The sequence below is a fragment of the Salmo salar genome, chromosome ssa04, assembly GCF_905237065.1.
Source record: "Salmo salar chromosome ssa04, Ssal_v3.1, whole genome shotgun sequence".
Taxonomy (NCBI): Eukaryota; Metazoa; Chordata; class Actinopteri; order Salmoniformes; family Salmonidae; genus Salmo; species Salmo salar.
In genome coordinates, this window is record NC_059445.1 from 88,908,546 (window position 1) to 88,933,642 (window position 25,097).

The 25,097-nt window shown below is 42.9% G+C and overlaps 1 pseudogene; it reads left to right on the forward strand.

The window, feature by feature from the left end:
• On the forward strand, positions 1-22,612 carry LOC106590903 (ras-related protein Rab-38-like; annotated as a pseudogene).
• The last annotated feature ends 2,485 nt before the right edge of the window (positions 22,613-25,097 follow it).

Consider the following 25,097-nt stretch of genomic DNA (forward strand, 5'->3'; position numbering starts at 1 on the left):
GTGTGTGTGTGTGTGTGTGTGTGTGTGTGTGTGTGTCTGCTTGCGAGCAGAGCAGAGAGGAGAGGAAAGGAGAAGACAGAAGAAAGGGGAACTGCTATTTAAAACAACATTTCGAACCAAACACAGCTTTTCCTTCTAAACACATTATTAAACTACGGGGGGTTTAAACAGTACCCTAAACTGGCATGACCAACCAACGACTTCCTCTGTCACCCGCCGGCGTGATGCAGAACCCCGGGAAAGAACACCTCTACAAGGTAACCTCATATTTATATTTTCAATGTATTTATGAATTTGTTATGATACGATAAGATATTTTGAATGAAATGTCTTATGATTTTAGTCTCCTATAGTGGAGAATGATGGGTGATGTCTTCTGACAATTTCTAATGATTTCTAATAGAGAATTATGATACATGATGTGGATCTGCTTGTGCTCTGTAATTCCAGGTGTTGGTGATCGGGGGACTTGGGTGTGGGGAAGACCTCAATCATTAAGCGATACGTCCATCAGACTTACTCTCACGAACTACCGCGCCACCATTGGCGTGGATTTCGCCCCTGAAGGTCCTGAACTGGGACTCTGAAACCGTCCGGCTACAACTTTGGGACATCGCCGGTAGGATAGACATCTCCTTATCTTGCCGACTGAGTAATCACGTTTCTTATCTCAACTTCTGTTATACTGTATTGCTCCCTATCAATTAAATTAAATCACTATCAATTAGAACACATTTTTATCCAAATGTCAAACTTCGTTCATACGGGAAAATGTTATTTATATGGTTTAACAGCTGTTGGGCAACACGACATCTTATTGGGTGGAAAAACTCTTGTTAATCCATTTGAAGGACTGGGAATGATGTTGACTGTCTGTAATATATTAAAATGGACAGGTGAGAAGGATAATGGACAGGTGAAAAGGATAATGGACAGGTGAGAAGGATAATGGACAGGTGAGAAGGATAATGGACAGGTGGGAAGGATAATGGACAGGTGAGAAGGATAATGGACAGGTGAGAAGGATAATGGACAGGTGAGAAGGATAATGGACAGGTGAGAAGGATAATGTACGCTACATGGTCAACAGTATTTGGACACCCCTTCAGCCACATCCAATTGCTCACAGGTGTATAAAATTTGAGGACGCAACCATGCAATCTCCATAGACAAACATTGACAGTAAAATGGCCTGAACTTGAAGAGCTCAGTGACTTTTTCAATGTGTAAAAGCTCTAACGCTTCACAATAACACCTTTCCAACAAGTCGTCTAATGTATGCCTTGCTAGAGCTGTGCTGTTATGTGAAGTGCTGTTATGTGAAGTGGAAACATCTAGGAGCAACAACGGCTCAGCCGCGAAGTGGCAGGCCACACAATCTCACAGAACGGGGACCGCTGAGTGCTGAAGCACGTAGTGCGTAAGAATCGTCTGTCCTCGGGTTGCAACACTCACTACCGAGTTCCAAACTGCCTATGGAAGCAACGTCAGCACAAGAACGGTTCGTCGGGAGCTTCATGAAATGGGTTTCCATGGCAGAGCAGCCGCACATAATCCTAAAATCACCATGCGCAATGACAAGCGTCGGCTGCGGTGGTGTAAAGCTCGCCGCTGTTGGACTGTGGAGCAGTGGAAACGAGATCTGTGGAGTGATGAATCACGCTTCACCATCTGGCAGTCCGACGGATGAATCTGGGTTTGGCAGATGCCAGGAGAACGCTACCTGCCCCAATGCATAGTGGCAACTGTAAAGTTTGGTGGAGGAGGAATAATGGTCTGGGGCTGTTTTTCATGGTTCAGGCCCCTTAGCTCCAGTGAAGGGAAATCTTAACGCTACAGCATACAATGACATTCTAGATGATTCTGTGCTTCCAACTTTGTGGCAACAGTTTGGGGAAGGCCCTTTCCTGTCTCAGCGTGACAATGCCCTCGTCCACAATGTGAGGTCCATACAGAAAAGGTTTGTCGAGATCGGTGTGGAAGAACTTGACTGGCCTGCACAGAGCCCTGACCTCAACCCCATCAAACACCTTTGGGATGAATTGGGACACCGACTGCGAGCCAGACCTAATCGCCCAACATCAGTGCCCGACCTCACTAATGCTCTTATGGCTGAATGGAAGCAAGTCCTCGCAGCAATGTTCCAACATCTAGTGGAAAGCCTTCCCAGAAGAGTGGAGGCTGTTATAGCAGAAAAGGGGGGGACCAACTCCATATTAATAGACATGATATTGGAATGAGATGTTCAACAAGTAGGTGTCCACACAGTTTGTATTATGAACAAGAAGAGAGCCTAGGCTGCTGCGTATGTCAGCCAACTGCCATATGGAATGTGAGGTTGCTGCATCTTAGTATGTAACATGTGTTCATCATTCCTGCTGGCTTTGGATTGTACTGGTTTAAAAGCAGTGGTCCCATCAGAGTTCATAGATCAGAGTTCATGGATCAGAGTTCATAAGTTAATAGATCAGGGTTGAAGAGTTCATGAACTATCTCTGTTGGAGAAAACTCTCTCTCTCTCTCTCTGTCTCTCTGTCTTTTTCTCTCTCTCGCTGTCTCTCTCTCTCTCTCTCTCTCTCTCTTTCTTTCTCACGGTTCATCTATCTCGTGGAGGTATTGGTGGGATCATGTGAGCCCATGTGAGGGAGATTTAAGGGCAAGTCACAGTAGAACCATTGTAACACACACACACACACACACACACACACACACACACACACACACACACAGCTCTTGTCTCACTACCTGTCTGCCTATAACTGGCTTTACAGACTTGGCTGTCTGTTAATGAACAATACAATATTACTATATCAACTTTTTATCCACAGACAGACAGACAGACAGACAGACAGACAGACAGACAGACACTCTCCTCGTCAGCCACACAGACAGGCAGACAGACAGACAGGCAGGAAGACAGACAGACACTCTCCTCATCAGACAGACAGACAGACACTCTCCTCGTCAGGCACACAGACATGCAGACAGACAGACAGACAGACAGACAGACAGACAGACAGACACTCTCTTTTGAGTTAGTTATGACAGCTGTTTTATTTACACAACAACCAGGGCCTGAAATACAACCTCTGTTGCTGTTCCATTTCCTCTTCTCCTCCCTGTTGCTGTTCCATTTCCTCTTCTCTCCTCTGTTGCTGTTCCATTTCCTCTTCTCCACCCCTGTTGCTGTTCCATTTCCTCTTCTCCACCCCTGTTGCTGTTCCATTTCCTCTTCTCTCCCCTGTCGTTGTTCCATTTCCTCTTCTCCACCCCTGTTGCTGTTCCATTTCCTCTTCTCTCCCCTGTTGCTGTTCCATTTCCTCCTCTCCACCCCTGTAGCTGTTCCATTTCCTCTTCTCCACCCCTGTTGCTGTTCCATTTCCTCTTCTCCACCCCTGTTGCTGTTCCATTTCCTCTTCTCCACCCCTGTTGCTGTTCCATTTCCTCTTCTCCTCCCTGTTGCTGTTCCATTTCCTCTTCTCCACCCCTGTTGCTGTTCCATTTCCTCTTCATGACCCCCGTCGCTGTTCCATTTCCTCTTCTCCACCCCTGTTGCTGTTCCATTTCCTCTTCTCCTCCCTGTTGCTGTTCCATTTCCTCTTCTCCACCTCTGTTGCTGTTCCATTTCCTCTTCTCCACCTCTGCTGCTGTTCCATTTCCTCTTCATGACCCCCGTCGCTGTTCCATTTCCCCTTCTCCACCCCTGTTGCTGTTCCATTTCCTCCTCTCCACCCCTGTTTCTGTTCCATTTCCTCTTCTCCACCCCTGTAGCTGTTCCATTTCCTCTTCTCTCCCCTGTTGCTGTTCCATTTCCTCTTCATGACCCCCGTCGCTGTTCCATTTCCTCTTCTCCACCCCTGTAGCTGTTCCATTTCCTCTTCTCCACCCCTGTTGCTGTTCCATTTCCTCTTCTCCACCCCTGTTGCTGTTCCATTTCCTCTTCTCCACCCCTGTTGCTGTTCCATTTCCTCTTCTCCACCCCTGTTGCTGTTCCATTTCCTCTTCTCCACCCCTGTTGCTGTTCCATTTCCTCTTCTCCACCCCTGTTGCTGTTCCATTTCCTCTTCTCCTCCCTGTTGCTGTTCCATTTCCTCTTCTCTCCCCTGTTGCTGTTCCATTTCCTCTTCTCCACCCCTGTTGCTGTTCCATTTCCTCTTCTCCACCCCTGTAGCTGTTCCATTTCCTCTTCTCCACCCCTGTAGCTGTTCCATTTCCTCTTCTCTCCCCTGTCGTTGTTCCATTTCCTCTTCTCCTCCCCTGTCGTTGTTCCATTTCCTCTTCTCCACTTGCCCTGATATCTAATGTGAGCCACCAGCTACACACTGTTCATCTGCATTTTATTGTTATCACTTTATATTAAAATGTTATTTGTTTTGTTTGAAAATAGGACAAAATAGAGTACAATAATCTACATTGCCATCCTGTGTGTGTGTGTGTGTGTGTGTGTGTGTGTGTGTGTGTGTCTGTGTGTGTGTGACTGAACACTGAGTTGACTCTAAACTCAGAAAGTTGAATCTAAATTGAAGGAGGGTTGATTATAAACTCAGAGAGTTGACTAAACACAAAGAGTTGACTCTCCCTCGCCCTCCATTTGGTAAATCCGACCACAACTCCATCCTCCTGATTCCTGCTTACAAGCTAAAATTAAAGCAGGAAGCACCAGTGACTCGGTCTATAAAAAAGTGGTCAGCTTCAAAGCCATACAACACTCCTTCCGTGGCCTCCAACTGCACTTAAACGCTAGTAAAACCAAATGCATGCTCTTCAACCGTTCGCTGCCCACACCCTCCCGCCCGACTAGCACCACCACTCTGGATGGTTCTGATTTAGAATACGTGGACATCTACAAATACCTGGGTGTCTGGTTAGACTGTAAACTCTCCTTCCAGACTCATATTAAACATCTCCAATCCAAAATTCAATCTAGAATCGGCTTACTATTTCACAACAAAGCCTCCTTCACTCATGCCGCCAAACATACCCTAGTAAAACTGACTATCCTACCGATCCTCGACTTCAGCGATGTCATCTACAAAATAGCTTCCAATACTCTACTCAGCAAATTGGATGTAGTCTATCACAGTGCCATCCGTTTCGTCACCAAAGCCCCATATACTACCCACCACTGCGACCTGTACGCTCTCGTTGGCTGGCCCTCACTACATATTCGTCGCCAGACCCACTGGCTCCAGGTCATCTATAAGTCTATGCTAGGTAAAGCTCCGCCTTATCTCAGCTCACTGGTCACGATAACAACACCCACCCGTAGCACGCGCTCCAGCAGGTATATCTCACTGGTCATCCCCAAAACTAACACTTCCTTTGGCCACCTTTCCTTCCAGTTCTCTGCTGCCAGTGACTGGAACGAATTGCAAAAATCGCTGAAGTTGGAGACTTACATTTCCCTCATTACCTTTAAACATCAGCTATCTGAGAAGCTTACCGATTGCTGCAGCTGTACATAGTCCATCTGTAAATAGCCCTCCCAATCTACCTACCTCAACCCCATATTGTTTTTATTTACTCTGCTGCTCTTTTGCACACCAGTATCACTACTTACACACCATCATCTGCTCATCATCATCTGCTCATCTATCACTCCAGTGTTAATCTGCTAAATTATAATTACTTTGCTACTATGGCCTATTTATTGCCTTACGTCCTCCGGTTTTTTATTTCACCTGTATTTAACCAGGTGAGCTAGTTGAGAACAAGTTCTCATTTACAAGTCTATAGACTTTCTTTTTTTTCTATTGTGTTATTGACTTTACGCTTGTTTATTCCATGTGTAACTTTGTGTTGTATGTGTCGCACTGCTTTGCTTTATCTTGGCCAGGTCGCAGTTGTAAATGAGAACTTGTTCTCAACTAGCCTACCAGGTTAAATAAAGGTGAAATAAAATACAATTAAAATAAATAAACTAGACCATACTAGACTACACCAGAACAGACTAGACTACACTAGACCAGACTAGACCAGACTAGACCAGACTAGGACCAGACTCAGACCTGCAGAATATGCTGCTTCACTGAGCCTATGTAATGACTTGGAATGTGGAGACTGTTGTTAACTCAACCTGGAATGGGTCTGTTCAAGATGGAATGTGAAGACTGTTGTTAACTCAATCTGGAATGGGTCTGTTCAAGATGGAATGTGAAGACTGTTTACTGTCACTGAAATGGACACTAATTTAACCACCTTATCCACTGATTTGCTGTTAGTCCCCTAGACTATAGAATGGAATGAGCTGTAACTGTCTGTTTTGAAGAGTAGTAGCTACACTCATCACTAAGGAACCCCAGCAAGACTTTCTCTGCACCTTTTCCTTCTGTCTCCTGAACAGTGGTGGTAACCTTATCCTGCCTGAGATAAAAGATAATGTTACTGAGCAGTCCTGTCTGAGACATGGAAGATAATGTAACTGAGCAGTCCTGTCTGAGACAAGGAAGATAATGTTACTGAGCAGTCCTGTCTGAGACATGGAAGATAATGTAACTGAGCAGTCCTGTCTGAGACAAGGAAGATAATGTTACTGAGCAGTCCTGTCTGAGACATGGAAGATAATGTTACTGAGCAGTCCTGTTTGAGACATGGATGATAATGTTACTGAGCAGTCCTGTCTGAGACAGAAGATAATGTTACTGAGCAGTCCTGTCTGAGACAGAAGATAATGTTACTGAGCAGTCCTGTCTGAGACAGAATATAATGTTACTGAGCAGTCCTGTCTGAGACATGGAAGATAATGTTACTGAGCAGTCCTGTCTGAGACATGGAAGATAATGTTACTGAGCAGTCCTGTCTGAGACATCGAAGATAATGTTACTGAGCAGTCATGTCTGAGACATGGAAGAGCATGTTACTGAGCAGTCCTGTCTGAGACAGAAGATAATGTTACTGAACAGTCCTGTCTGAGACAGAAGATAATGTTACTGAGCAGTCCTGTCTGAGACAGAAGATAATGTTACTAAACAGTCCTGTCTGAGACAGAAGATAATGTTACTAAACAGTCCTGTCTGAGACAGAAGATAATGTTACTGAGCAGTCCTGTCTTTGACAGAAGATAATGTTACTAAACAGTCCTGTCTGAGACAGAAGATAATGTTACTAAACAGTCCTGTCTGAGACAGAAGATAATGTTACTGAGCAGTCGTGTCTGAGATAGAAGATAATGTTACTGAGCAGTCCTGTCTGAGACATGGAAGATAATGTTACTGAGCAGTCCTGTCTGAGACATGGAAGATAATGTTACTGAGCAGTCCTGTCTGAGACATGGAAGATAATGTTACTGAGCAGTCCTGTCTGAGACAGAAGACAATGTTACTGAGCAGTACTGTCTGAGACATGGAAGATAATGTTACTGAGCAGTCCTGTCTGAGACATGGAAGATAATGTTACTGAGCAATCCTGTCTGAGACGGAAGATAATGTTACTGAACAGTCCTGTCTGAGACATGGAAGATAATGTTACTGAGCGGTCCTGTCTGAGACAGAAGATAATGTTACTAAACGGTCCTGTCTGAGACAGAAGATAATGTTACTGAGCAGTCCTGTCTGAGACAGAAGATAATGTTACTGAGCAGTCCTGTCTGAGACAGAAGATAATGTTACTGAGCAGTCCTGTCTGAGATAGAAGATAATGTTACTGAGCAGTCCTGTCTGAGACAGAAGATAATGTTACTGAGCAGTCCTGTCTGAGACAGAAGATAATGTTACTGAGCAGTCCTGTCTGAGACATGGAAGATAATGTTACTGAGCAGTCCTGTCTGAGACATGGAAGATAATGTTACTGAGCAGTCCTGTCTGAGACATGGAAGATAATGTTACTGAGCAGTCCTGTCTGAGACATGGAAGATAATGTTACTGAGCAGTCCTGTCTGAGACATGGATGATAATGTTACTGAGCAGTCCTGTCTGAGACATGGACGATAATGTTACTGAGCAGTCCTGTCTGAGACAGAAGATAATGTTACTGAGCGGTCCTGTCTGAGACAGAATATAATGTTACTGAGAAGTCCTGTCTGAGACATGGAAGATGATGTTACTGAGAAGTCCTGTCTGAGACATGGAAGATAATGTTACTGAGCAGTCCTGTCTGAGACAGAAGATAATGTTACTAAACAGTCCTGTCTGAGACATGGAAGATAATGTTACTAAACAGTCCTGTCTGAGACATGGAAGATAATGTTACTGAGCAGTCCTGTCTGAGACATGGAAGATAATGTTACTGAGCAGTCCTGTCTGAGACAGAAGATAATGTTACTGAGCAGTCCTGTCTGAGACAGAAGATAATGTTACTGAGCAGTCCTGTCTGAGACATGGAAGATAATGTTACTGAGCAGTCCTGTCTGAGACAGAAGATAATGTTACTGAGCAGTTCTGTCTGAGACAGAAGATAATGTTACTGAACAGTCCTGTCTGAGACAGAAGATAATGTTACTGAGCAGTCCTGTCTGAGACATGGAAGATAATGTTACTGAGCAGTCCTGTCTGAGACATGGAAGATAATGTTACTGGGCAGTCCTGTCTGAGACAGAAGATAATGTTACTGAGCAGTCCTGTCTGAGACAGAAGATAATGTTACTAAACAGTCCTGTCTGAGACAGAAGATAATGTTACTAAACAGTCCTGTCTGAGACAGAAGATAATGTTACTGAGCAGTCCTGTCTGAGACATGGAAGATAATGTTACTGAGCAGTCCTGTCTGAGACATGGAAGATAATGTTACTGAGCTGTCCTGTCTGAGACATGGAAGATAATGTTACTGAGCAGTCCTGTCTGAGACAGAAGATAATGTTACTAAACAGTCCTGTCTGAGACATGGAAGATAATGTTACTAAACAGTCCTGTCTGAGACATGGAAGATAATGTTACTGAGCAGTCCTGTCTGAGACATGGAAGATAATGTTACTGAGCAGTCCTGTCTGAGACAGAAGATAATGTTACTGAGCAGTCCTGTCTGAGACAGAAGATAATGTTACTGAGCAGTCCTGTCTTTGACAGAAGATAATGTTACTAAACAGTCCTGTCTGAGACAGAAGATAATGTTACTAAACAGTCCTGTCTGAGACAGAAGATAATGTTACTGAGCAGTCCTGTCTGAGATAGAAGATAATGTTACTGAGCAGTCCTGTCTGAGACATGGAAGATAATGTTACTGAGCAGTCCTGTCTGAGACATGGAAGATAATGTTACTGAGCAGTCCTGTCTGAGACAGAAGACAATGTTACTGAGCAGTCCTGTCTGAGACATGGAAGATAATGTTACTGAGCAGTCCTGTCTGAGACATGGAAGATAATGTTACTGAGCAATCCTGTCTGAGACAGAAGATAATGTTACTAAACAGTCCTGTCTGAGACAGAAGATAATGTTACTGAGCAGTCCTGTCTGAGATAGAAGATAATGTTACTGAGCAGTCCTGTCTGAGACATGGAAGATAATGTTACTGAGCAGTCCTGTCTGAGACATGGAAGATAATGTTACTGAGCAGTCCTGTCTGAGACATGGAAGATAATGTTTCTGAGCAATCCTGTCTGAGACAGAAGATAATGTTACTAAACAGTCAAGTCTGAGACAGAAGATAATGTTACTAAACAGTCCTGTCTGAGACAGAAGATAATGTTACTGAGCAGTCCTGTCTGAGACAGAAGATAATGTTACAAAACAGTCCTGTCTGAGACAGAAGATAATGTTACTAAACAGTCCTGTCTGAGACAGAAGATAATGTTACTGAGCAGTCCTGTCTGAGATAGAAGATAATGTTACTGAGCAGTCCTGTCTGAGACATGGAAGATAATGTTACTGAGCAGTCCTGTCTGAGACATGGAAGACAATGTTACTGAGCAGTCCTGTCTGAGACAGAAGACAATGTTACTGAGCAGTCCTGTCTGAGAGAGAAGATAATGTTACTGAGCAGTCCTGTCTGAGACATGGAAGATCATGTTACTGAGCAGTCCTGTCTGAGACATGGAAGATCATGTTACTGAGCAGTCCTGTCTGAGACATGGAAGATCATGTTACTGAGCAGTCCTGTCTGAGACATGGAAGATAATGTTACTGAGCAGTCCTTTCTGAGACATGGAAGATAATGTAACTGAGCAGTCCTGTCTGAGAAGAGGAACATAATGTTACTGAGCAGTCCTGTCTGAGACATGGATGATAATGTTACTGAGCAGTCCTGTCTGAGACAGAAGATAATGTTACTGAGCAGTCCTGTCTGAGACAGAATATAATGTTACTGAGCAGTTTTGTCTGAGACATGGAAGATAATGTTACTGAGCAGTCCTGTCTGAGACATGGAAGATAATGTTACTGAGCAGTCCTGTCTGAGACATCGAAGATAATGTTACTGAGCAGTCATGTCTGAGACATGGAAGAGCATGTTACTGAGCAGTCCTGTCTGAGACAGAAGATAATGTTACTGAACAGTCCTGTCTGAGACAGAAGATAATGTTACTGAGCAGTCCTGTCTGAGACAGAAGATAATGTTACTAAACAGTCCTGTCTGAGACAGAAGATAATGTTACTAAACAGTCCTGTCTGAGACAGAAGATAATGTTACTGAGCAGTCCTGTCTTTGACAGAAGATAATGTTACTAAACAGTCCTGTCTGAGACAGAAGATAATGTTACTAAACAGTCCTGTCTGAGACAGAAGATAATGTTACTGAGCAGTCCTGTCTGAGACATGGAAGATAATGTTACTGAGCAGTCCTGTCTGAGACATGGAAGATAATGTTACTGAGCAGTCCTGTCTGAGACAGAAGACAATGTTACTGAGCAGTCCTGTCTGAGACATGGAAGATAATGTTACTGAGCAGTCCTGTCTGAGACATGGAAGATAATGTTACTGAGCAATCCTGTCTGAGACGGAAGATAATGTTACTGAACAGTCCTGTCTGAGACATGGAAGATAATGTTACTGAGCGGTCCTGTCTGAGACAGAAGATAATGTTACTAAACGGTCCTGTCTGAGACAGAAGATAATGTTACTGAGCAGTCCTGTCTGAGACAGAAGATAATGTTACTGAGCAGTCCTGTCTGAGACAGAAGATAATGTTACTGAGCAGTCCTGTCTGAGATAGAAGATAATGTTTCTGAGCAGTCCTGTCTGAGACAGAAGATAATGTTACTGAGCAGTCCTGTCTGAGACAGAAGATAATGTTACTGAGCAGTCCTGTCTGAGACATGGAAGATAATGTTACTGAGCAGTCCTGTCTGAGACATGGAAGATAATGTTACTGAGCAGTCCTGTCTGAGACATGGAAGATAATGTTACTGAGCAGTCCTGTCTGAGACATGGATGATAATGTTACTGAGCAGTCCTGTCTGAGACATGGACGATAATGTTACTGAGCAGTCCTGTCTGAGACAGAAGATAATGTTACTGAGCGGTCCTGTCTGAGACAGAATATAATGTTACTGAGAAGTCCTGTCTGAGACATGGAAGATAATGTTACTGAGAAGTCCTGTCTGAGACATGGAAGATAATGTTACTGAGCAGTCCTGTCTGAGACAGAAGATAATGTTACTAAACAGTCCTGTCTGAGACATGGAAGATAATGTTACTAAACAGTCCTGTCTGAGACATGGAAGATAATGTTACTGAGCAGTCCTGTCTGAGACATGGAAGATAATGTTACTGAGCAGTCCTGTCTGAGACAGAAGATAATGTTACTGAGCAGTCCTGTCTGAGACAGAAGATAATGTTACTGAGCAGTCCTGTCTGAGACATGGAAGATAATGTTACTGAGCAGTCCTGTCTGAGACAGAAGATAATGTTACTGAGCAGTTCTGTCTGAGACAGAAGATAATGTTACTAAACAGTCCTGTCTGAGACATGGAAGATAATGTTACTGAGCAGTCCTGTCTGAGACATGGAAGATAATGTTACTGAGCAGTCCTGTCTGAGACATGGAAGATAATGTTACTGAGCGGTCCTGTCTGAGACATGGAAGATAATGTTACTGAGCGGTCCTGTCTGAGACATGGAAGATAATGTTACTGGGCAGTCCTGTCTGAGACAGAAGATAATGTTACTGAGCAGTCCTGTCTGAGACAGAAGATAATGTTACTAAACAGTCCTGTCTGAGACAGAAGATAATGTTACTAAACAGTCCTGTCTGAGACAGAAGATAATGTTACTGAGCAGTCCTGTCTGAGACATGGAAGATAATGTTACTGAGCAGTCCTGTCTGAGACATGGAAGATAATGTTACTGAGCGGTCCTGTCTGAGACATGGAAGATAATGTTACTGAGCAGTCCTGTCTGAGACAGAAGATAATGTTACTGAACAGTCCTGTCTGAGACAGAAGATAATGTTACTGAGCAGTCCTGTCTGAGACAGAAGATAATGTTACTAAACAGTCCTGTCTGAGACAGAAGATAATGTTACTGAGCGGTCCTGTCTGAGACAGAAGATAATGTTACTGAGCAGTCCTGTCTGAGACAGAAGATAATGTTACTGAGCAGTCCTGTCTGAGACATGGAAGATAATGTTACTGAGAAGTCCTGTCTGAGACATGGAAGATAATGTTACTGAGCAGTCCTGTCTGAGACAGAAGATAATGTTACTGAACAGTCCTGTCTGAGACAGAAGATAATGTTACTAAACAGTCCTGTCTGAGACAGAAGATAATGTTACTTTGCAGTCCTGTCTGAGATAGAAGATAATGTTACTGAGCAGTCCTGTCTGAGACATGGAAGATAATGTTACTGAGCAGTCTTGTCTGAGACATGGAAGATAATGTTACTGAGCGGTCCTGTCTGAGACAGAAGATAATGTTACTGAACAGTCCTGTCTGAGACAGAAGATAATGTTACTGAGCAGTCCTGTCTGAGACAGAAGATAATGTTACTAAACAGTCCTGTCTGAGACAGAAGATAATGTTACTGAGCGGTCCTGTCTGAGACAGAAGATAATGTTACTGAGCGGTCCTGTCTGAGACAGAAGATAATGTTACTGAGCAGTCCTGTCTGAGACATGGAAGATAATGTTACTGAGAAGTCCTGTCTGAGACATGGAAGATAATGTTACTGAGCAGTCCTGTCTGAGACAGAAGATAATGTTACTGAACAGTCCTGTCTGAGACAGAAGATAATGTTACTAAACAGTCCTGTCTGAGACAGAAGATAATGTTACTGAGCAGTCCTGTCTGAGATAGAAGATAATGTTACTGCGCAGTCCTGTCTGAGACATGGAAGATAATGTTACTGAGCAGTCTTGTCTGAGACATGGAAGATAATGTTACTGAGCGGTCCTGTCTGAGACATGGAAGATAATGTTACTGAGCGGTCCTGTCTGAGACAGAAGATAATGTTACTGAGCAGTCCTGTCTGAGACATGGAAGATAATGTTACTGAGCAGTCCTGTCTGACACAGAAGATAATGTTACTGAGCAGTCCTGTCTGAGACAGAAGATAATGTTACTGAGCAGTCCTGTCTGAGACATGGAAGATAATGTTACTGAGCAGTCCTGTCTGAGACATGGAAGATAATGTTACTGAGCAGTCCTGTCTGAGACAGAAGATAATGTTACTGAACAGTCCTGTCTGAGACAGAAGATAATGTTACTGAGCAGTCCTGTCTGAGACATGGAAGATAATGTTACTGAGCAGTCCTGTCTGAGACATGGAAGATAATGTTACTGAGCAGTCCTGTCTGAGACATGGAAGATAATGTTACTGAGCAGTCCTGTCTGAGACAGAAGATAATGTCTCCCTGTGGCTCAGTTGGTAGAGCATGGTGTGTGCAATGCCAGGGTTGTGGGTTCGATTCCCACGGGGGACCAGTACAACAACAAAAAAATGCATGAAATGAAATGTATGCATTCACTACTGTAAGTAGCTCTGGATAAGAGCGTCTGCTAAAAAATGTAAATCTAAATCTAAATCATAATGTTACTGAACAGTCCTGTCTGAGACAGAAGATAATGTTACTGAGCAGTCCTGTCTGAGACAGAAGATAATGTTACTAAACAGTCCTGTCTGAGACAGAAGATAATGTTACTAAACAGTCCTGTCTGAGACAGAAGATAATGTTACTGAGCAGTCCTGTCTAAGATAGAAGATAATGTTACTGAGCAGTCCTGTCTGAGACATGGAAGATAATGTTACTGAGCAGTCCTGTCTGAGACAGAAGATAATGTTACTGAGCAGTCCTGTCTGAGACATGGAAGATAATGTTACTGAGCAGTCCTGTCTGAGACATGGAACCCAATTGTCATCCTTTGATCACAAGGATGTCCTCTTGGTCTAATGATGAACATTTTGCATTACTATGTTGGAGAAACAAGGTTCAAATCCCACCAGTTACAATAACAGTATCTCTCTCTCTCTCTCTCTCTCTCTCTCTCTCTCTCTCTCTCTCTCTCTCTCTCTCTCTCTCTCTCTCTCTCTCTCTCTCTCTCTCTCTCTCTCTCTCTCTCTCTCTCTCTCTCTCTCTCTCTCTCTCTCTCTCTCTCTCTCTCTCTCTCTCTCTCTCTCTCTCTCTCTCTCTCTCTCTCTCTCTCTCTCTCTCTCCGCTGTAGGTCAAGAGCGGTTTGGGAACATGACCCGTGTGTACTACCGAGAGGCCATGGGGGCGTTCATCGTGTTTGACGTGACGCGGCCGACTACCTTCGAAGCCATCACCAAGTGGAAGGAGGACCTGGACTCTAAACTCATGCTGACCAACAGAAAGGTGAGTACAGGACAGTGAGTTGATTCTACCAGTTTATTGTGTTATTGGCTTGTTTATTGTTTACTCCATGTGTAACTCTGTGTTGTTGTCAGTGTTAAATAAATAAACAAATAAATAAAGGTGAAATAAATAAATACCATTGGTAAAGTACTATTTAAATCATCACCTTCTTGTCTTTTACCGTTCTATTGGACAGAGCATCGCCACGGTCCTATTGGCTAATAAATGTGACCATGGGCGGGAGGTTCTGACCAATAACGGCGTGAAGATGGACCAGTTCTGTAAAGACAACGGTTTTGTGGGCTGGTTCGAGACCTCCGCCAAGGTGGGAACACACACACACACACACACACACACACACACACACACACACACACACACACACACACACACACACACACACACACACACACTCTATACTCCTCTGTAAACTGGTCAACTCTGTATACCCTTATTACCCTGATCCTTATACTCCCCTTATCTGAGATAAGCATTTCGCTACACTCGCATTAACATCTTCTAACCATGTGTATGTGACCAATAAAATTTGATATCTCCTACAGCCCTCATCCTCCACATACAACACCCGTTCTGCCAGTCACATTCTGTTAAAAGGTCCCCAAAGCGCACACATCTCTGGGTCGCTCCTCTTTTCAGTTCACTGCAGCTAGCGACTGGAACGAGCTGCAACAAACACTCAAACTGGACAGTTTTATCTCCATCTCTTCATTCCATGACTCAATCATGGCTCAATGTGGCTGCTTTGCGTGATGTATTGTTGTCTCTACCTTCACGCCCCTTTGTGTTGTTGTCTGTGCCCAATAATGTTTGTACCATGTTTTGTGCTGCTGCCATGTTGTGTTGCTACCATGCTGTGTTGTCAGTGTGTTGCTGCCATGCTGTGTTGTCATGTGTTGCTGCCATGCTATGTTGTCATGTGTTGCTGCCATGTTGTGTTGCTACCATGCTGTGTTGTCATGTGTTGCTGCCATGCTGTGTTGTCATGTGTTGCTGCCATGCTATGTTGTCATGTGTTGCTGCCATGTTGTGTTGCTACCATGCTGTGTTGTCATGTGTTGCTGCCATGCTGTGTTGTCAGTGTGTTGCTACCATGCTGTGTTGTCATGTGTTGCTACCATGCTGTGTTGTCATGTGTTGCTGCCATGCTGTGTTGTCATGTGTTGCTGCCATGCTGTGTTGGCATGTGTTGCTACCATGCTGTGTTGTCATGTGTTGCTGCCATGCTGTGTTGTCATGTGTTGCTGCCATGTTGTGTTGCTACCATGCTGTGTTGTCATGTGTTGCTGCCATGCTGTGTTGTCATGTGTTGCTGCCATGCTGTGTTGTCATGTGTTGCTGCCATGTTGTGTTGCTGCCATGCTGTGTTGTCATGTGTTGCTGCCATGCTGTGTTGCTGCCATGCTGTGTTGTCATGTTGTGTTGCTGCCATGCTGTGTTGTCATGTGTTGCTGCCATGCTGTGTTGTTGTGTTGCTGCCATGCTGTGTTGTCATGTGTTGCTGCCATGCTGTGTTGTTGTGTTGCTGCCATGGTGTGTTGTCATGTGTTGCTGCCATGTTGTGTTGTTGTGTTGCTGCCATGCTGTGTTGTCATGTGTTGCTGCCATGCTGTGTTGTCATGTGTTGCTGCCATGTTGTGTTGTTGTGTTGCTGCCATGCTGTGTTGTCATGTTATGTTGCTACCATGCTGTGTTGTCATGTGTTGCTACCATGCTGTGTTGTTGTCTTAGGTCTCTTTTATGTAGTGTTGTGTTGTGTGTTTATTTTTAATCCCTGCAGGAGGCCTTTTACATTTTGTTAGGCCGTCATTGTAAATAAGAATTTGTTCTTAACTGACTTGCCTAGTTAAATAAAGGTTAAATAAAATAAAATAAGTAAATACAAATTCAGACACATCAACTTAATCTCCAAATAGTCTTCCCTGTGGCTCAGTTGGTAGAGCATGGTGTTTGCAATGTCAGCATGGTGTGTGCAACGCTAGGGTTGTGGGTTCGATTCCCATGTGGGTTCGATTCCCACGGGGGGCCAGTACAAAAAAATATGTATATATATATATAAAAAATAAAAAAATGCATGAAATGTATGCATTCACTACCGTAAGTCGCTCTGGATAAGAGCGTCTGCTAAATGACTAAAATGCCAACCAGTGGCATAACTGCAGCAACAGAATTACGCCATGAGTAGCCGTTTCTTAGCTGTCAGTCAAATTCCACAAAAGTGAAACTCAAACTTAAGTTTAGTTCGTTAAGAGTTAAGGTTAGGGATATGGGTTAGGGTTAGGGATATGGGTTAGGGTTAGGGATATGGGTTAGGGTTAGGGATCTGGTTAGGGATATGGTTTAGGGTTAGGGATATGGTTTAGGGTTAGGGATATGGGTTAGGGTTAGGGATATGGGTTAGGGTTAGGGATCTGGTTAGGGATATGGTTTAGGGTTAGGGATATGGTTTAGGGTTAGGGATATGGTTTAGGGTAAGGGATATGGTTTAGGGTAAGGGATATGGTTTAGGGTTAGGGATATGGGTTAGGGATATGGTTTAGGGTTAGGGATATGGGTTAGGGTTAGGGATATGGTTTAGGGTAAGGGATATGGTTTAGGGTTAGGGATATGGGTTAGGGATATGGTTTAGGGTTAGGGATATGGTTTAGGGTTAGGGATATGGGTTAGGGATATGGTTTAGGGTTAGGGATATGGTTTAGGGTAAGGGATATGGTTTAGGGTAAGGGATATGGTTTAGGGTTAGGGATATGGTTTAGGGTAAGGGATATGGTTTAGGGTTAGGGATATGGTTTAGGGTTAGGGATATGGTTTAGGGATATGGTTTAGGGTTAGGGATATGGTTTAGGGATATGGTTTAGGGTTAGGGATTAGGGTTATGGATATGGTTTAGGGTTAGGGATATGGTTTAGGGTTAGGGATATGGTTTAGGGATATGGTTTAGGGTTAGGGATATGGTTTAGGGTTAGGGATATGGGTTAGGGTTAGGGATATGGTTTAGGGTTTAGGTTTAGGTTTAAGGTTAGGGACAGGGTTTAGGGTTAGGGATATGGTTTAGGGTTAGGGATATGGTTTATGGTTAAGGTTAGGGACAGGGTTTAGGGTTAGGAGGTTCTACAGGGGTCAGAGGTCATGGGCTAAAACTGCTGTCCAATCAGACAGTCGCTACACATTCCCACTGCTTCTAAATCAGTTGAACCAGGCTGTTTTACCTGTGTACAGTGGATACGGAAAATATTCAGACCCCTTTGACTTTTTCCACATTTGTTACGTTACAGCCTTATTCTAAAATAGATGAAATTGTTTTTTTTTCTTATCAATCTACACACAATACCCCATAATACCCCATAATACCCCATAATGCCCCATAATGCCCCATAATGCCCCATAATGCCCCATAATGCCCCATAATGCCCCATAATACCCCATAATGCCCCATAATGCCCCACAATACCCCACAATACCCCATAATGCCCCATAATACCCCATAATGCCCCATAATACCCCATAATACCCCATAATACCCCATAATACCCCACAATGCCCCACAATGCCCCACAATGCCCCACAATGCCCCATAATACCCCATAATACCCCATAATGCCCCATAATACCCCACAATACCCCACGATGACAAAGTAAAAACGGGTTTTTCGAACATTTTGCACATTTATTAAAAATAAAAAACAGAAATATCACAATTACATAAGCATTCAGACCCTTTACGCAGTACTTTGTTGAAGCACCTTTGGCAGCAATTTCTTCAATTTCTTAATAAGTCTTATTGGGTATGACGCTACAAGTTTGGCACACCTGTATTTGGGGAGTTTCTCCCCATTCTTCTCCGCAGATCCTCTCAAGCTCTGTCAGGTTGGATGAGGAGCGTTGCTGCACAGCTATTTTCAGAGAGGAACTCTGGAGCTCTGTCAGAGTGACCATCGGGTTCTTGATCACCTCCTTGACCAAGGCCCTTCCACTCCGATTGGTCAGTTTGGCTGGGCGGCCAGCTCTAGGAAGAGTCTTGGTGGTTCCAAACTTATTCCATTCAAGAATGATGGAGGCCACTGTGTTCTTGGGGACCTTCAATGCTGCAGAAATGTTTAGGTACCCTTCCCCAGATCTGTGCCTCGACACAATTCTGTCTCAGAGCTCTACAAACAATTCCTTTGACCTCGTGGCTTGGTTTTTGCTCTGACATGCACTGTCTACTGTGGGACCTTTATATAGACAGGTGTGTGCCTTTCCATATCATTTCCAATCAATTGAAGTTACCACAGGTGGACTCCAATCAAGTTGTAGAAACATCTCAAGGATGATCAATGGAAACAGGATGAAACTGAGTTCAATTTTGAGTCTCATAGCGAAGGGTCTGAATACTTATGTAAATAAGGTATTTCTGTTTGCAAACATTTCTAAAAACATGTTTTCTCTTTGACATTATAATATATTGTTTGTAGATTAATGAGGAAAAATATAATTTAATACATTTTAGAATAAGGCTGTAACGTAACAAAATGTGCAAAAAGTCAAGGGGTCTGAATACTTTCTGAATGTACTGTAAGGATCAATAAAAACATTGCCATTTCATACAATGAAAATGTGTTAATATAAGTGTACTGAACCATGTTAACGTAGCACCTGTTTTTGTTTAACCAAGGCAACAGCTCTGAGTACTCTGAGACTAGCCATTAGCTTTTAACCTTAACTCTGAGACTAGCCATTAGCTTTTAACCTTAACTCTGAGACTAGCCGCTAGCTTTTAACCTTAACTCTGAGACTAGCCACTAGCTTTTAACCTTAACTCTGAGACTAGCCACTAGCTTTTAACCTTAACTCTGAGACTAGCCACTAGCTTTTAACCTTAACTCTGAGACTAGCCACTAGCTTTTAACCTTAACTCTGAGACTAGCCACTAGCTTTTAACCTTAACTCTGAGACTAGCCACTAGCTTTTAACCTTAACTCTGAGACTAGCCACTAGCTTTTAACCTTAACTCTGAGACTAGCCACTAGCTTTTAACCTTAACTCTGAGACTAGCCACTAGCTTTTAACCTTAACTCTGAGACTAGCCATTAGCTTTTAACCTTAACTCTGAGACTAGCCATTAGCTTTTAACCTTAACTCTGAGACTAGCCATTAGCTTTTAACCTTAACTCTGAGACTAGCCATTAGCTTTTAACCTTAACTCTGAGACTAGCCATTAGCTTTTAACCTTAACTCTGAGACTAGCCACTAGCTTTTAACCTTAACTCTGAGACTAGCCATTAGCTTTTAACCTTAACTCTGAGACTAGCCATTAGCTTTTAACCTTAACTCTGAGACTAGCCACTAGCTTTTAACCTTAACTCTGAGACTAGCCATTAGCTTTTAACCTTAACTCTGAGACTAGCCATTAGCTTTTAACCTTAACTCTGAGACTAGCCATTAGCTTTTAACCTTAACTCTGAGACTAGCCACTAGCTTTTAACCTTAACTCTGAGACTAGCCATTAGCTTTTAACCTTAACTCTGAGACTAGCCACTAGCTTTTAACCTTAACTCTGAGACTAGCCACTAGCTTTTAACCTTAACTCTGAGACTAGCCATTAGCTTTTAACCTTAACTCTGAGACTAGCCACTAGCTTTTAACCTTAACTCTGAGACTAGCCACTAGCTTTTAACCTTAACTCTGAGACTAGCCACTAGCTTTTAACCTTAACTCTGAGACTAGCCACTAGCTTTTAACCTTAACTCTGAGACTAGCCACTAGCTTTTAACCTTAACTCTGAGACTAGCCATTAGCTTTTAACCTTAACTCTGAGACTAGCCGCTAGCTTTTAACCTTAACTCTGAGACTAGCCATTAGCTTTTAACCTTAACTCTGAGACTAGCCGCTAGCTTTTAACCTTAACTCTGAGACTAGCCACTAGCTTTTAACCTTAACTCTGAGACTAGCCGCTAGCTTTTAACCTTAACTCTGAGACTAGCCATTAGCTTTTAACCTTAACTCTGAGACTAGCCATTAGCTTTTAACCTTAACTCTGAGACTAGCCATTAGCTTTTAACCTTAACTCTGAGACTAGCCACTAGCTTTTAACCTTAACTCTGAGACTAGCCACTAGCTTTTAACCTTAACTCTGAGACTAGCCATTAGCTTTTAACCTTAACTCTGAGACTAGCCATTAGCTTTTAACCTTAACTCTGAGACTAGCCACTAGCTTTTAACCTTAACTCTGAGACTAGCCATTAGCTTTTAACCTTAACTCTGAGACTAGCCACTAGCTTTTAACCTTAACTCTGAGACTAGCCACTAGCTTTTAACCTTAACTCTGAGACTAGCCACTAGCTTTTAACCTTAACTCTGAGACTAGCCACTAGCTTTTAACCTTAACTCTGAGACTAGCCATTAGCTTTTAACCTTAACTCTGAGACTAGCCGCTAGCTTTTAACCTTAACTCTGAGACTAGCCATTAGCTTTTAACCTTAACTCTGAGACTAGCCGCTAGCTTTTAACCTTAACTCTGAGACTAGCCACTAGCTTTTAACCTTAACTCTGAGACTAGCCGCTAGCTTTTAACCTTAACTCTGAGACTAGCCATTAGCTTTTAACCTTAACTCTGAGACTAGCCGCTAGCTTTTAACCTTAACTCTGAGACTAGCCGCTAGCTTTTAACCTTGTTGTTTTATTCTGCCGTGTCCCTTTAGGAGAACACCAACATCAGTGAGGCAGCGAACTTCCTGGTGAAACACATCATGGCTACAGAGAATGATTTCCTAAAGTCAGTGGTCCCAGACACCATCTCTCCAAAACTAAACGACTCACAACCTGGGACCTGCTCTGCCTGCTACAAACCATAGCTAGACGACTCACAACCTGGGACCTGCTCTGCCTGCTACAAACCATAGCTAGACGACTCACAACCTGGGACCTGCTCTGCCTGCTACAAACCATAGCTAGACGACTCACAACCTGGGACCTGCTCTGCCTGCTACAAACCATAGCTAGACGACTCACAACCTGGGACCTGCTCTGCCTGCTACAAATCATAGAGGGAGGAGAGGAGGAGAGGACTGGGGATGATGCGAGGGGAGGAGAAGATAGGAGGAGAGAACTGGTTCAAAACATAGAGGAAGAAGTGGAGGAGAGGTGAAGAGAGGAGAGGAGACAGACCCTGGAGAAGAGGAAGTGGAAACGGGGCTACGTTGGTCCTCTGTAGTTCAGTTTGTAGAGTATGGTGTGTTTAACACCAGGGTAGTGGGTTCAATACCAGGGACCACTCATACATAAAATGTATGCACGCATGACAGTGAGTCGCTTTGGATAAAAGTGTCTGCTAAATGTAATATATTATTATTATTATTATTATTATTATTATTATTAAGTTAGGGAGCAGAGAGTGGAGAGATGATTGAATGTCACTACAAGTTCCATCCCTATCCACCTCTCCAGAAAACAGAGGCGCTGAGTTCAAAACATCCCCTTCTCCTCGATCCTTGGCTTTCCATTTACGCAACTTCGTACGCAACTTCGTGCCCCAAAGCTGAGGGAGTGAGAATTAGACCCTCATATAAACACTTCAACCGGGTCAGCAAGGCTGCAAGCTTCAGAGCGAAGTGATATCCCGACACGCACTGAGATATGTTTGGAGTTTGCACAATTTTATACAAAAATAATGGGGAGGCGTGCCTAATTATATGTCAAGTAAATTTGTTTATGTCTGATTTGGAGATTTGACACATGTAACAGATGAAATACCTCCCAAATTAAATGTTTAACTGTTACTGAGGTTATACAGTGCATTCAGAGATTATAAAATGGATCAAATTAAAAAAATGTTTTTTTTATCAATATTCACACAATACCTTATACTGACAAAGACAAAACAGTTTTTTAGAAATTTTTGCAAATCTTTTCAAAAATAAAAACCTTATTTGCATAAGTATTCAGACCCTTTGCTATGAGACTCAAAATGTTGCTCAGGTGCTGAGATCATTGATCATCCTTGAGATGTTTCTAGAACTTGATTGGAGTCCACCTGTGGTAAATTCAATTGGACATGATTTGGAAAGGCACACACCTGTCTATATAAAGGTCCCACAGTTAACAGTGCATGTCAGAGCAAAAACCAAGCCATGAGGTCGAAGGAATTGTCCGTAGAGCTCTGAGACAGGATTGTGTCGATGCACAGATATGGGGAAGGGTACCAAAAAAATTCTGCAGCATTAAAAGTCCACAAGAACACAGTGGCCTCCATCATTCTGAAATGGAGTTTCAGGGGAATCAGTTGGTTGTTAGTGTTTTTTAAAGTTTTTTTTAGGGGGTAGGTCAGCTTTATTATTGCAGATAGATTGTATTTTCCATCAATATAATTGGCTGCATCATTTACAATTCCCCAAATATTAAAAAAATATTTTCCTTCTTTATTATTTCCCAAACCCCTAATCGGTGTAAACTAATGAACACTTAGGCTTCTACTTCCAGTTTATACAGACTATATACATTTTACGGACACAATGTATTTTACAATAGTTGTCTTTTGTTTGTTTTTAATCCCATTATTCAGCTACCATCAACCCCTCCCATCCATATCCGTAGACCATCCAGTTTTGACTTTTCAAATCACCCAGCAGCACTGTCTGCAGGGTTTGCTCCAGATACATGTAGAAATCTTCAGCCATTCCTGAACCTGCGACCAAAAACAAGCTACATAAGGACAGTACCAAAATATGTGATCTAATGATTCTGTCTCTTCACAGCAAAATATGCAGAGCTGGGATGGTTGTATCTTATCAAAGCTAAATTAAATCAAATGCATTTTTCTTTGTTACATGCGCCGAATACAACAGGTGTAGTAGACCTCACAGTGAAATGCTGAATACAACAGGTGTAGTAGACCTTACAGTGAAATGCTGAATACAACAGGTGTAGTAGACCTCACAGTGAAATACTGAATTCAACAGGTGTAGTAGACCTCACAGTGAAATGCTGAATACAACAGGTGTAGTAGACCTCACAGTGAAATACTGAATTCAACAGGTGTAGTAGACCTCACAGTGAAATGCTGAATACAACAGGTGTAGTAGACCTCACAGTGAAATGCTGAATACAACAGGTGTAGTAGACCTTACAGTGAAATGCTGAATACAACAGGTGTAGTAGACCTCACAGTGAAATAATGAATTCAACAGGTGTAGTAGACCTCACAGTGAAATGCTGAATACAACAGGTGTAGTAGACCTCACAGTGAAATGCTGAATACAACAGGTGTAGTAGACCTTACAGTGAAATGCTGAATACAACAGGTGTAGTAGACCTTACAGTGAAATGCTGAATACAACAGGTGTAGTAGACCTCACAGTGAAATGCTGAATACAACAGGTTTAGTAGACCTTACAGTGAAATGCTGAATACAACAGGTGTAGACCTTACAGTGAAATGCTGAATACAACAGGTGTAGTAGACCTTACAGTGAAATGCTGAATACAACAGGTGTAGTAGACCTCACAGTGAAATGCTGAATACAACAGGTGTAGTAGACCTCACAGTGAAATGCTGAATACAACAGGTGTAGTAGACCTCACAGTGAAATGCTGAATACAACAGGTGTAGTAGACCTCACAGTGAAATGCTGAATACAACAGGTGTAGTAGACCTCACAGTGAAATGCTGAATACAACAGGTGTAGTAGACCTCACAGTGAAATGCCGAATACAACAGGTGTAGACCTCACAGTGAAATGCTGAATACAACAGGTGTAGTAGACCTCACAGTGAAATGCCGAATACAACAGGTGTAGTAGACCTCACAGTGAAATGCTGAATACAACAGGTGTAGTAGACCTCACAGTGAAATGCTGAATACAACAGGTGTAGTAGACCTCACAGTGAAATGCTGAATACAACAGGTGTAGTAGACCTCACAGTGAAATGCTGAATACAACAGGTGTAGTAGACCTTACAGTGAAATGCTGAAAACAACAGGTGTAGACCTCACAGTGAAATGCTAAATACAACAGGTGTAGTAGACCTTACAGTGAAATGCTGAATACAACAGGTGTAGTAGACCTCACAGTGAAATGCTGAATACAACAGGTGTAGTAGACCTCACAGTGAAATGCTGAATACAACAGGTGTAGTAGACCTCACAGTGAAATGATGAATACAACAGGTGTAGTAGACCTCACAGTGAAATGCTGAATACAACAGGTGTAGTAGACCTTACAGTGAAATGCTGAATACAACAGGTGTAGTAGACCTCACAGTGAAATGCTGAATACAACAGGTGTAGTAGAACTTACAGTGAAATGCTGAATACAACAGGTGTAGGTAGACCTCACAGTGAAATGCTGAATACAACAGGTGTAGTAGACCTCACAGTGAAATGCTGAATACAACAGGTGTAGTAGACCTTACAGTGAAATGCTGAAT